A 12,871-nucleotide genomic window follows, 5' to 3' on the forward strand; every position below is an offset into this window, starting at 1 on the left:
GATCCCCTTCCTGGCAAGTGCAACAAGGACGGCTTCAGGGTTAGCTAACTCAAAGGCTTTCTCCAGATCAAGGAAGACAGCAGTACCCCTGCCATTCCTCAGCTCACCTAGAAACGAGGCAAGACACTGATGGGCGCCTCGGCCCTGCAGGTAGGCGAAGAACCTAGGGTGTAATGTGCCTAGCTTCCAGGTGAGTCGCGAGAGAACAAGCCTTTCAGCTGTTTTGGCAATGCAGGTGAGAAGTGATATGGGTCTCATGGCAGTGCGGTCTTTAGGCATGGGTATTGGGTGTATAATTGCCTGCTTCCAAGATCTAGGGAGCTTTCCTTCCTCCCAAGATTTGTTGACTACTTCAAGGATGGAGGTTTTGCCTCATGCCCAATCCTGCAAGGAGAGAGTAGGTGAGGCCGTCTGCCCAAGTAGCTGTGTCCTTTCTGCTGTGAAGAGCGTTCTCCAATTCCCTGAGGGTGAAAAGGCAATCAGTGGCATCAGGGCGGGAGCAGGCCGCGTCTGTGGCGTCCCTTCTGGGGCCTCCCAGGCCCACCTGCTCATCTCTAATTGATTGGGGAAGGATGTCAGGAGAGGTTCTGTTGGCAAAAAGGACAGCAAGGCGGTTCACTTCTCCTGCAGGATCGGGATGAAAGGGGGGGTTGGGCGGTTTGTTGCAAGAGACTCTTCTGATATTCGTCCACATCTCCTTCAGGGAGGAGTGTGAATCGAGAGATCTGTACCATCGTATCCAGGCTTCTTCCTTAAGGCGCGGCTTTTCCTTAGAGACATGGCGTGCCACTGCAGCCAGGTATTGCCTGGTGAGGTCTGAGGGCCCCCTCCTGTAGGCTTTTCGGGCTGAGTTGAGCCTATGGTTAAGCTACGGCACTCTCTCGTCATAGTACCAGTGGTCCCTGACGGGAGAGCGGGGGGGCTTGGAGAGGGGGATGGAGTCAGTGGCAGCCTGTCTGAAAGCATTTGCGACGCCTTCGGCGAGATCATCAAGGGAACAAGGGGACGTGACATTGTTAAGATGTGTCTCAATCGCTTCTTCGTACTCACTCCAGCGTGCTCTGCGTAGGTTCCACCGAGGAGAGGGGGGTGGCGGCGGTGTGAGGACATCCACATTAAGTTCCGTCACTATGCCAAAGTAGTCACTAGTGAGGAATCGGTGTAGGAACCACGCAGAGTCTCTGGCGAGAGCAGAAGTAGCGAGTGAGAGGTCCAATCTGCCACCTCGAACGTGCGTTGGTTCAGAGGTGTCATTTAACAAGGACACGCCAGGAATTTCCTCAAGGGTCTCGGCGAGGTGCCTCCCAGCTTCTTTGGCTGAGTAGGGAGAGGAGAGGATAGAGTGGTGCGCATCAAGGTCTCCAGCAATGTACGTGGGCTCAGAAGCCGCAAGTGTCATATTCTCACCCAGATCAAGGATGCCACCCCAGCTCCTGTAAATGTTGAAAATGTTGAGGGAGGTGGTGGCAAGATGCAGGGTGATGCCCTGCACCTCGACTCCCTCCCCACAAAAAAGAGGAGGAGCAATGGGCGAATGTGGGATGTGGTTCTTGACAAGAATCGCACATCCCCTCGTGACACCAGGGATCTGGGGAAGAAAATGGCCAGTGAACCCTCTGATCCTGACAGTGGAGTCCTCAGGGAGAAGTCTCCTGCAGGAGGATGACTTGGATATTATCCATAGCAGCCACTTCCTGAAGGTGGGCGAGTTTGCTTCTCACTCCCAGGCACTTACACTGTAGGATGCGAAGGCGCGGCGTGGGAAGGATTGGTGGTCTCGTTAGAGGAGAGGCGGGGGGCATGGTTGTTCCCCGTTTTGCATGGCAGCTGTGATGGGAGCGGCAGGCGCCTTGCTCGCTGGGGGCTCGTTGGCGGCTGGCTGCTCCTTGGGTTCCTTGGGAGATGCCAGGGGGGCAGTGTGTGGCTTGCTCGTTTGGGGCTGGGGGGAGGGAGCTGAGAGGGGAGCCTGATCGGTGGCTGGGGGGAAGGCCTAGGGAGCTGCCAGTTTGGTGGCGGAGGCTTGATCTGCCACCTTCTCTGCCAGGGTACTGACTGGGGCAGTGAGGCGAGAGGGGTCGAGGGGAGGGTTCAGTATCCCCGCCAGCAGATGCGCCATGCTCATGGCCATCTCCGTAAGGATTCCCCTTAGGTCGTCCCTGGAGAGGAGGATGAGCGATGGGTCTGGAGAGGCAGGAGGTGGCTGCTGGAGAGGAGCAGCCGGTGGCAGAGGGGTAGATTGAGAGGCGGTGGGGATAGGAGGGAGGGCGGGGGAAGGAAGGGGCGGGAATTCGGCAGCGCTGGGGGAAGGAAGAGATTGAGCCTTGTCTTGTACTTGGGTGCCCCAAATGAAGGTGACTGGGAGGGCAGGGCACGATTTCTCTTTTTCCTGAACCCACGTGACCTGGTGGAGGCGGCCCTGGTTTACTAGTGAGACTCGCACTGGGCAACTGGGGTGCCAAGCATGGTGATTGCGGGAGCAATTTGGGCACTTTGCAGGGATCTTTTCTCCCGCCTTGTACCGAGAGAGGCCGAGATCGGTGTTGTGCCCTTGGGTGCAGATGCCACAGATGGGGGGCCTCTTCAGGCCGCCGGACTGGCTCGCCTGTGCTTGTATGGCCCGCTTAACGGTTTCCTGTAAGCCAGGAAACCATTTACGATGCTCGATGGTAACCATATAACCAACCCACACGTGTTCCCTACGTGTCAACAGGTGGGTTGGCAGTGGGTTAGTGCCCCTCCCCGTAAAACCACTTATTCAGAGATAAGCGGCAACCCCTTACGGGATTGTGGCGTCTGGCTATAAATAGGTAAATTATTATTATTATTATTATTATTATTATTATTATTATTATTGTTGTTGTTGTTGTTGTTGTTGTTGTTGTTGTTGTTATACAGCATGTATGTTTGAAGAGTTGAGAGGAAGAATGGTACTGGAGTGCATTTGTGCTGTGATGAGGGGTAGATTGAGATGGTTTGGGGATGTGGAGAGGATGACAGGTTTGGAAAGTGAGAAGTGTTAACGTCAGGAGTAGGGTTACGAGAGGCGGACCGAAAAAGACTTGGGATAAGGTCATAGAGTGTGATCTCTGGGATAAGGGACTGAATATGGAGGCTGACAGAGATGGAGCAGTGTGGAGAGCCGCCATTAGGTGACCAAGGCCAACGCATGCAAGTATGTTGGAGCCTGTATAAATGATACGGTAATACCTTCAAATTCCAATAATTTCTGCTGCTGCTCGAGGGAAAAATCTTTCATTTGAGCACCAGTAGAAGGGAAAGAATTTTTAGAGAATATTCCACCTAAGGAATTCCTTTCCATGCCTCTGCAGGAAAAGGAAATGTTTAGGAATACGGCCGTGTCATGAACGTTGTGTGTGTTCTTACCTAATTGTATCTTTACAGGAATGAGTCAAGCTCGTACTGTCCCGTGTCTTAAGCCATATTTATCGTACATATCTTTAAATTTGTGAATTGTTTTGGCACACGCTATTTCATTCGGTAGTGCATTCCATTGATCAATTGCTCTGTTTGGGAAACTGAATTTCCTTACGTCTTTATCACCTCTCTTCTTATGCAGTTTTTTGCAGTGTCCTCTTGCTGATGCTTCTCCATATGTTAAGTAATCATTTATGTCTATTTTCTCCTTCCCTGATATGCACTTATATAGCATTATCATGTCACCTCTTTTCCTTCTCTCCTGTAGTGTTGGTAGATTCAGTTTATTTAGTCTTCTTCGTAGCTTAGGTCCCTTAAGCTTGGTATCCATCTTGTAGCGGCCCCTTGAACTTTTTCAATCTTGTCTATGTGCTTTTTGAGATGAGGACTCCAGACTACTGATGCATATTCCAGGGTTGGTCTAATGAATGATGTTATTATCCTTCTTAGCATGTCTTCATTTATGTATGTGAATGCTATTCTCATATTTGCAAGCAGTGTATACATGTTCCGTACCTTCTCGCTGATGTGGTCAGCCGGAGATAGTCTGTTATTGATAATCACACCTAGGTCTTTCTCTCTTTCTGATGTGTATATGGTTTTATTTCCTAACTTATAATCCCAATCAGGTCTTTTTCCACTTTTACCAAACTTGATTACATGACAGATGTCCACATTGAATTCCATTTGCCATGTACTACTCCATTCATGAAGTTTATTCAATTCTTCTTGTAGCTCTTTACAAGAGTCTGTGTTAGTAATTTTCCTTTGTATTTTTGCATCATCTGCAAACATATTCAGATAGCTCTCATTTCCAGTGTTACTGTTTATATCATTTATATACACTAAAAACATGATTGGTGCCAGCACTGAACCCTGTGGTACTCCACTAGTCACTTCTTTCCATGATGAGTAGTTTCCTCTTAGTACTGTTCTCATTTCTCTTTTTATGAGAAAATCTTGCATCCAACAAAACAGTTTGCCTTGAATTTCTCCTTGATGGTACAGTTTCCATAAAAGTCTTTGGTGTGGTACTGTGTCAAAAGCTTTGAAATCTAAACAGATACTGTCCACCCATCCTTCCCTTTCCTGTATTGTGTTTGTTACTCTGTCATAGTAGCTCAACAGATTAGTAACACATGATTTTCCTTTTCTGAAACCAAACTGTCTTTCTGTTATCATACTGTGTTCTTCTAGATGATTTACCCAAGCTTTTCTTATAAGTTTTTCTAATACCTTGCTTACAACACTGGTCAGTGATACTAGTCGGTAGTTGAGTGGATTTTGTCTATTTCCTTTCTTGAATAATGGGACAATATTTGCTTTTTTCCAAATATCAGGTAGTTTACCTTGACTCAAGGATTTCTTGAAAATTAAAAATAATGGTTTACTTAACTCCTTTGCACATTCTCGTAGTACCCAACATGAAATTTCATCAGGACCACTTGCTTTTCCCCTGTCTAATCTACTTAACTCCTCCTGTATTACTTTTTCTGCTATTTGTATATCTGGTAGTATGTGTGGACATGCATGTTCCACATAGTCCCTCTCAAATTTTTTTTCTTCTGTAAAAACTAATTGGAAATTCTTATTTTGTGCTTCACAAATATCCTTCTCTTGTGCATAAGTGATTCCCTCGTCCGTAATTGATTGTATTATATCTTTTACTTTGGTTTTGCTTTTGATATAGCTGTAAAACAGCTTTGGCTGATCACTACTTTTATTTATTATATCCTCCTCAAACTGTTTTTGGGCGTCCCTCCTTATTCTTGTATAATCGTTTCTTGCCTGTTTGTAATTATTATACGCCCTTTCACTATTGTGTCTTCTGTATCTATTCCACAACAAATCTCTTCTTTCTTTTGATTTTTTACATTCTGTATTGAACCATTTCTGTATTTTCTTATCTGCTTCTTTGTGCTGTGGGATGTACTTCTGGACTCCTATTTCATAAAATTCACAAAAATTTTTATATACAGCATTTAAATCTTGTCCTCTAAGCTCATTTTCCCAATAAACTTCTAAGAAATACTTCATTAGGTCTTGATAATTTCCCTTTTTATAGTTTAGGCTCATTTTGTAACTGTCATTGCTGTTTACTATGTCATATGCTATCCTGAAGTTATAATTTAGTACTGCATGATCGCTTTTGCCGAGTGGAGGGTGATATATTAAACTGCCAATATCATTTTCTTGCCTAGTAAATATTAGATCTAGCACTGAAGGCACATCAAGTCCTCTTTTTCTGGTGGTTTCCCTCACATGTTGCGTTAGGAAAAACTCTTGCACGAGATCCAGGAGCTTTTGGTCCCAACAGCTTTCTTGGCTAATTATATCTAGAGTATTCCAATTTATATTTGTATTAAAATCCCTAGTTAGTATAATTTTTCCGATTTCTCTTCCATTTTATGTAGTAATGATCTTAAACTCTGAATTGTACTCTCTGCTAGGTCCTCATATTCATCTCTTTCCCATGTGTTTGATCTGAGTGGCATGTACAAATTGGCTACAATTACTTTACCTTCAGATGTGTTGATCTCTACTGCAATCATTTCTACTTGTGATGGTATATCTAGGTTTATTTCATTGACTTTTAGATTTTTCTTAGTGTGTGTGTGTGTGTGTGTGTGTGTGTGTGTGTGTGTGTGTGTGTGTGTGTGTGTGTGTGTGTGAATATAAAAAAAAAATCACCAATCCATTCAGGAGTGGGGTTATGGTAATGATGGTAGTTGGTGGCGGTGGTGGTGGTGGTAGTTGGTAATGGTGGTGGTAATGGTGGTAGTTGGTGGTGTTGATGGTAATGGTGGTAGTTGATGATGGTAATGGTGGTTATTGGTGGTGGTGGTAATGGTGGTATTGTGGTGGTAATAGTTGTAATTTGTTGTTGTGGTGATGGTGTTAATGGTGGTAGTTGGTTGTGGTGGTGGTGGTTGTAAAGGTGGCAGATGGTTGTGGTGGTGGTGGTTGTAAAGGTGGCAGATGGTTGTGGTGATAATGGTGGTAATTGGTGGTGGTGGTGGTGGTAACGGTGGTAGTTGTTGTTGCTGGTGATGGTGGTGGTGGTGGTAATGGTGGTAGTTGTTGTTGCTGGTGATAATGGTGGTAATTGGTGGTGGTGGTGGTAACGGTGGTAGTTGTTGTTGCTGATGGTAGATGATAGTGGTGGTGGTGGTAGACGGTGGTGGTGGTAATGGTGGTAGTTGTTGTTGGTGGTGGTAATGGTGGTAGTTGTTGTTGTTGGTGGTGGTAATGGTGGTAGTTGGTGGTGGTGGTGGTAATGGTGGTAGTTGGTGTTGGTGGTGTTAATGGTGGTAATGATGGTGGTTGGTGGTAATCACTGTGGTGGTGATAATCATGTCTGAAAATCATAGCCATTAATATTAGTGCAGTGTGTGTGTGTGTGTGTGTGTGTGTGTGTGTGTGTGTGTGTGTGTGTGTAAGTAAATGTTCTTAATATGACTGTTTTACAAAGAGAGACTGGGTCACTGGAGGAACGAGAGGGGGGAAGGAAGAAGTGGTTGAAGAGGAGGAAGGAGGAGAGAGGAGGTGGAGGGGAGGGAGGAGGGAGGGAGTATGGAGGGAGGGAGTAGCTAAGTGGGGAAGGAGGGAGTGGGGAGGGAGGTAGCGTGTTTTTCAGGGAGGAGTGGAAGAAAGAAGAAAGACAAGAGGTGGAAGGACAAGGAGGGGAAAGGAGAGGAAAGGAAATTGAGGAAAAGGAAAGAAAAGAGAGAGGGAGAGGGGTGGAGAAGAGGGAAGGAAGGGGGGATATGAAGGGAGGGAGGTGGTGGGAACAGACGAGTTAGTGGAGGAGGGGGAGAACTAGTGGGGGGGAGGAAGGGAGGGAACAAGAATTGGGGGAGAGATGGAATTCGTCGGCCTTTGCTCAGTCAGGCTGGAACTGCGACGGGTGAAGGTTGTCTGCGATTTTGGCAAGATATTTTTCCCATTTTCTTCCCATTTATTTGCTTTTACGAAGTTAATAGTTTTAGTTTGAACTGTAAACATTTCAGAGTAGTTTTAAAGCTTACTCAGATAATTTAAATCGTAATAGCGGACAATAGAGGGGCAACAGCTGTGTGTGGAGAGGGATGTGTGTGTGTAGTTTGGGGTGGGGTGTGTGTGTGTGTGTAGTTTGGGGTGGGGTGTGTGTGTGTGGAGTTTGGGGTGGGGTGTGTGTGTGTGTGGAGTTTGGGGTGGGGTGTGTGTGTGGAGTTTGGGGTAGGGTCTGTTTGTGTGGAGTTTGGGGTAGGGTCTGTTTGTGTGGAGTTTGGGGTAGGGTCTGTTTGTGTGGAGTTTGGGGTAGGGTCTGTTTGTGTGGAGTTTGGGGTAGGGTCTGTTTGTGTGTGTGTGTGTGTGTGTGTGTGTGTGTTTGTTGTTTGGGGTGGGGTGTGTGTGTGTGTGTATGAAGTTTGGGGTGGGGTGTGTGTGTGTGTGTGGAGTTTGGGGTGGGGTGTATGTGTGTGGAATTTGGTGTGTGTGTGTGTGTGTGTGTGTGTGTGTGTGTGTGTGTGTGTGTGTGTGTGTGTGTGTGTGTGTGTGGTTGTGTGTGTGTGGTTGTGTGTGTGTGGTTGTGTGTGTGGTGTGTGTGTGTGGTTGTGTGTGTGGTTGTGTGTGTGGTTGTGTGTGTGTGTGTGTGTGTGTGTGTGTGAAGTTTGGGGTGGGGGGGGTGGATTTTGGGTGGAGTGTGTGTGTGTGTATGGAGTTTGGGGTGGTGTGTGTGTGTGTGTGGTTTGGTCTAACATACCTCGGCATCTTGAATTTTCAGTTGTAACACTAGACGAATACTAGAATATGATCACGATGTGCTGTAGAAGGGATAACTAGCTGTCGCTTTATCTTGTTCTGAACTATGTGAAATGGACAGCAGAAGGTAGAAGTACTAGTGTTATCTACTGTATAATTGCCTACTCTAAATGTAACTAATTTGTACGCTATTTCGACTATCATTGCAATGGTGTTCCCATGGTGGCCCTGGGTTCGTGTGGGTGACGAGTGCAGCCCAAATCTGGTTCAAGAGGAGCGATGGGAGACTGCCTGGAAAGCTCAAATAACGAGGGACCGTGACTACTTGAGGAGAGTGGCAGAAGTCTGTTCGGATAAGTCTGGTACTGTAATGCATTTGATTTAACCAGATAACATCCTGAAGCATTTTCAGCAGTTAGTGTAGTCAGATAATAATGGAAGGTTGAACTGACTAAGAACTCATTCGTACATTATAACCAAGGATGAGATGGAGGGATGGAGAGGAAAGAGATGAGAGAGGGGGGTGTGAGTTGGAGGGAGGGCAGTCAAATGACAGAGGATTGGGCAGTGTGGAGGCAATTAGTTTGTAGCCACCCTCTACGGGACTAAGGTGTCTGGCGATAGATAGATGACAGGACTCAAGCAACCACACAGTATTGATGTGGGAGAGATATTTCTGTCCATTGAAAACAATCTGGTTATAGTTGCCAAGGAAACTCATTCCTGTCTCCGTAATAATGAAGTTAATGGAATTTGGTCTGAACAGTTACGTACTGAAGTTGAGAGTAAATCAGTTCCATCAAGTAAGATTTTTCAAATGTTCAGACAGTTTTCTCTCGGTTAAGAAACTTATTATATATTTTTAAGCTTTAATTTGTTAGATTTTTGTCCGTTTGTAGTTTAATATAGCTTAATGCCAGAATGTTACTACCTTGCCTAAACACCTTTGCCATAGCACTTTGAGTAGCATAATTATCACCATTCATTTAGATACTGATGCTGAAGTTAACCGGACACAGCGTAGACCATGCAAGAAACACTGAGACCTGTTTTATCCAGTGTGGGTGACTGAGAGCGGAGGTAAAATGAATTTGTGATGCAGTAAAACAGAAATCTAATGTGGCCCATTTCACTGGGCATGTGCTGAGAATGGAGGATAACTGTGGAGGGTGAGAGGTGTGAACGTTGAGGGTAATGTTGAGAGGAAGATGTTGATAAGATGGTTTGGGAATTATGGAGAGGGTGGAGGACGACAACTAGGTGCAGAGCGTTGAGAAGAGTGAATGTTGAGGGTAGAGTTGTAAAGAACGGGTAGACTGAGTAGTAGATTGGGATGGTTTGGTAGGAAGGATGGGACCTGAATATATTAGTGTTGTGAAGTGAAGAGGTGGGTTGAGATGGTTTGGGAATGTGGAGAGGATGGAGGATGACAGTTGGGTGCAGAGAGTGAGATGTGTTGAAAGGAAGACTAAAAGGCCAGGGATGGTCATAGTGTGACCTCAGGGATAAGAGAGAAGCTTCTGGAAATCAAGCAGCATGGACAGCTGCCATTAGGTGACCTAGGCCCATGTATGCAAGCATCTTGGAGCCTTTATAAATGAACGAATGAAGGAAATGTTAGATAATTCTCCCTCTTTTTGTGAACCGTGTCTCATCCCATCCATAGGTGGGTAAAGAGGCTGAGAGGATCTAGAATTCTAGATTTAACTACTCCCCTTATTGTTTTTTTCTGTCCTTGCTTTCTGGATCCTGTCTCACCCCAACATCAGGTGGAATAATCGGGATGAGGGAAAATTAAGGTGGTCACTAGTGATCATACTGTTTAATAGATGCACTGGTTATTATGTAGATTTTGGTATGAACATTTTTCACTGGGAAACTAGTTTACCAGAGCCCTTAACTCATTTGTAGGTTCATACTTATCTGCACGTGAATCTGGGGGACTTAAGGCTGAAGTTACCCTCCCGCAGTCCACCATCCTGCTTTTGAGAGATACGTACACACCTGTATGGCAAGAATAGTAATGGATGGGTTAGAGCCTTCAGTTATGTCCTTCAGCATAAGATTTAACTAGTGTTGAGGTAATACTGTCATTGTAGTTAAAGGGTTAATGAGTTTAAAGCATATTTGTACTTCAAGGCAGTTGCAGGGGAGGGGCAGCTTGATAGCAGAGCAGGCCACACCCGCTGGGATGGTGTCTGGTGGTAGACATTCACAAGTGTCACCACCACCACCAACAACCACCACCACCACCTTTGATATGCGGGAGCAACTCGGCTGGATACTAAACTGGTGAGTATACTCTTAAATGTGTAATAGCTACTTAAAATGTCAGTCTGCTGAAATAACCATTGATGGGCCTAATGGAGTGCATTGTACATCAGCCTTTATAGTTTTCGTTAAATTATGCAGTGGTAATAGTTTTTGGAAATTGTCAATTGGTTGCAAAACTTTCCTCAGGTAGGTGCTGGAAATTTAGAATGCACTAAAACCCATAGTTAAATAGCTTAGGGAGCTAAATTTATAAGAGTATTAATGAAATATACTCAGACTTGCTAATGGAAACACCTACAGCTGATGTGTAGTCTGTGTAGTACAGTAGTTAAATAAGACTACCAACCATATATCTAGAAATTGTCATTCACCAGTTGCAGCTTGTGTATGCTGCATTCTTAATTTTTCTATAAACTTTTAATAAGCTTTGGAGACTTGGTACAGATTAGATACAGCCATAATTACGCCTTCACTAAAGAAAATATCCCCTAAGCTGAGTAAAACCATTGGTTGTTGGTAGGTGTGAATTAAAACAAGTGACAGGACTCCAGGGGTTGAACCAAAGTCTGCTGAGACCCCTGCATTTGAGAGGGACAGCAGTGTCGTGATAGGAAAGCCTTTTCTTCCTTATGATTTTGTGATTTTCTAAGTTGCATTTGTACGTTCAACATCTTGGCTAATTTAGATTTTATCAATGCTAGTTTCGAACTATTCTTTGCCACACAGCTTTACAATGGAAAACACAGCATTCATTACCCTATCAGAGCCATAGGCCCTTTAAGGTGCTTGGTGGTAACAAGAATAAAACCAAAAACAAATAACTAAAGAAGAGGTGCTAGGCTAGGGGAACCGCCTTAATAGTACGAGCCCGTCAGTCATAGGTCCTCCCTAAGTTGTAAAATTGCCTGGTAGTACCAAGAAAACAAATCACTAAGGAAGAGGTACCATAGGCTTAAGTTGCCCCTCTATTGCAGTTCACCCTATTAAGGAATGTTTCTATAATCAGACCGTTAAGCAGCTCCATCAGGCCCAACACATGAAAAATAATAATAAATAAAATTAAAATAGTGATTTTTTCCTTCTGGCTGTGACTGTTTCTCCTTCTGCCTGTGACTGTTTTTGCTTCTGCCTGTGACTGTTTTTGCTTCTGCCTGTGACTGTTTTTGCTTCTGCCTGTGACTCTTTTTGCTTCTGCCTGTGACTGTTTTTGCTTCTGCCTGTGACTGTTTTTGCTTCTGCCTGTGACTGCTTTTTCTTCTGCCTGTGATCTTCTCCCAGTGACAGTGTTTTAACTGCAGTGTCCAGGCATCTTCCAATGAATGGATCTTGACTGTTCAGTTTTTGTGTGGAAATATTGTTTTTTTTGCTGTTCTAGATTTCTCGTGTAATTCAGGCTTTAATATACAGTCTCTAGGATTATAGATATAGATTGATAAAGCACACAGCGATTATGCTGGATGATCTTTAGGTGTATTATCAATGTTTACAGTTTTTGCTTTCCTTAAAAATTTGACCATTCTGTCATCCTCGTCGTCGTTGTTTAGTGAGTTAAGGTGCTCCCATTGGAGGATGTTTGGCATTGTTAGGTGGATCTGTTTCCTACTGTATTTACTATAGATGCCTGGTGGTTTAGTGGGTTAAGGTGGTCCAGCTAGATGTGCTTTGGAATATTAGGTCTTTTTAGGTACGGAATTTAAACTTCTGATCTAGGGTTTAGATGATCCATTTGCATGTGTTTGAATGTTAGGTGTACGTTTGTGTAGATTTAGAGTAGGTTAGTGGATGTAGGTGAGTGGTGGTTTAGTGGGTTTAGGTGCCTGGTGGTTTAATGGGTTTGGGTGCCTGGTGGTTTAATGGGTTTGGGTGCCTGGTGGTTTAATGGGTTTGGGCGCCTGGTGGTTTAATGGGTTTGGGTGCCTGGTGGTTTAATGGGTTTGGGTGCCTGATGGTTTAATGGGTTTGGGTGCCTGGTGGTTTAATGGGTTTGGGCGCCTGGTGGTTTAATGGGTTTGGGTGCCTGGTGGTTTAATGGGTTTGGGTGCCTGGTGGTTTAATGGGTTTGGGTGCCTGGTGGTTTAATGGGTTTGGGTGCCTGGTGGTTTAATGGGTTTGGGTGCCTGGTGGTTTAATGGGTTTGGGTGCCTGGTGGTTTAATGGGTTTGGGTGCCTGGTGGTTTAATGGGTTTGGGTGCCTGGTGGTTTAATGGGTTTGGGCGCCTGGTGGTTTAATGGGTTTGGGTGCCTGGTGGTTTAGTGGGGTTAGGTGAGTGGTGGTTTAGTGGGTTTGGGTGCCTGGTGGTTTAATGGGTTTAGGTGCCTGGTGGTTTAATGGGTTTAGGTGCCTGGTGGTTTAATGGGTTTAGGTGCCTGGTGGTTTAATGGGTTTAGGTGCCTGGTGGTTTAATGGGTTTAGGTGCCT

Source organism: Coenobita brevimanus, chromosome 98 (assembly GCF_032717465.1).
Source record: "Coenobita brevimanus isolate Jiangsu-jjx chromosome 98, ASM3271746v2, whole genome shotgun sequence".
Taxonomy (NCBI): Eukaryota; Metazoa; Arthropoda; class Malacostraca; order Decapoda; family Coenobitidae; genus Coenobita; species Coenobita brevimanus.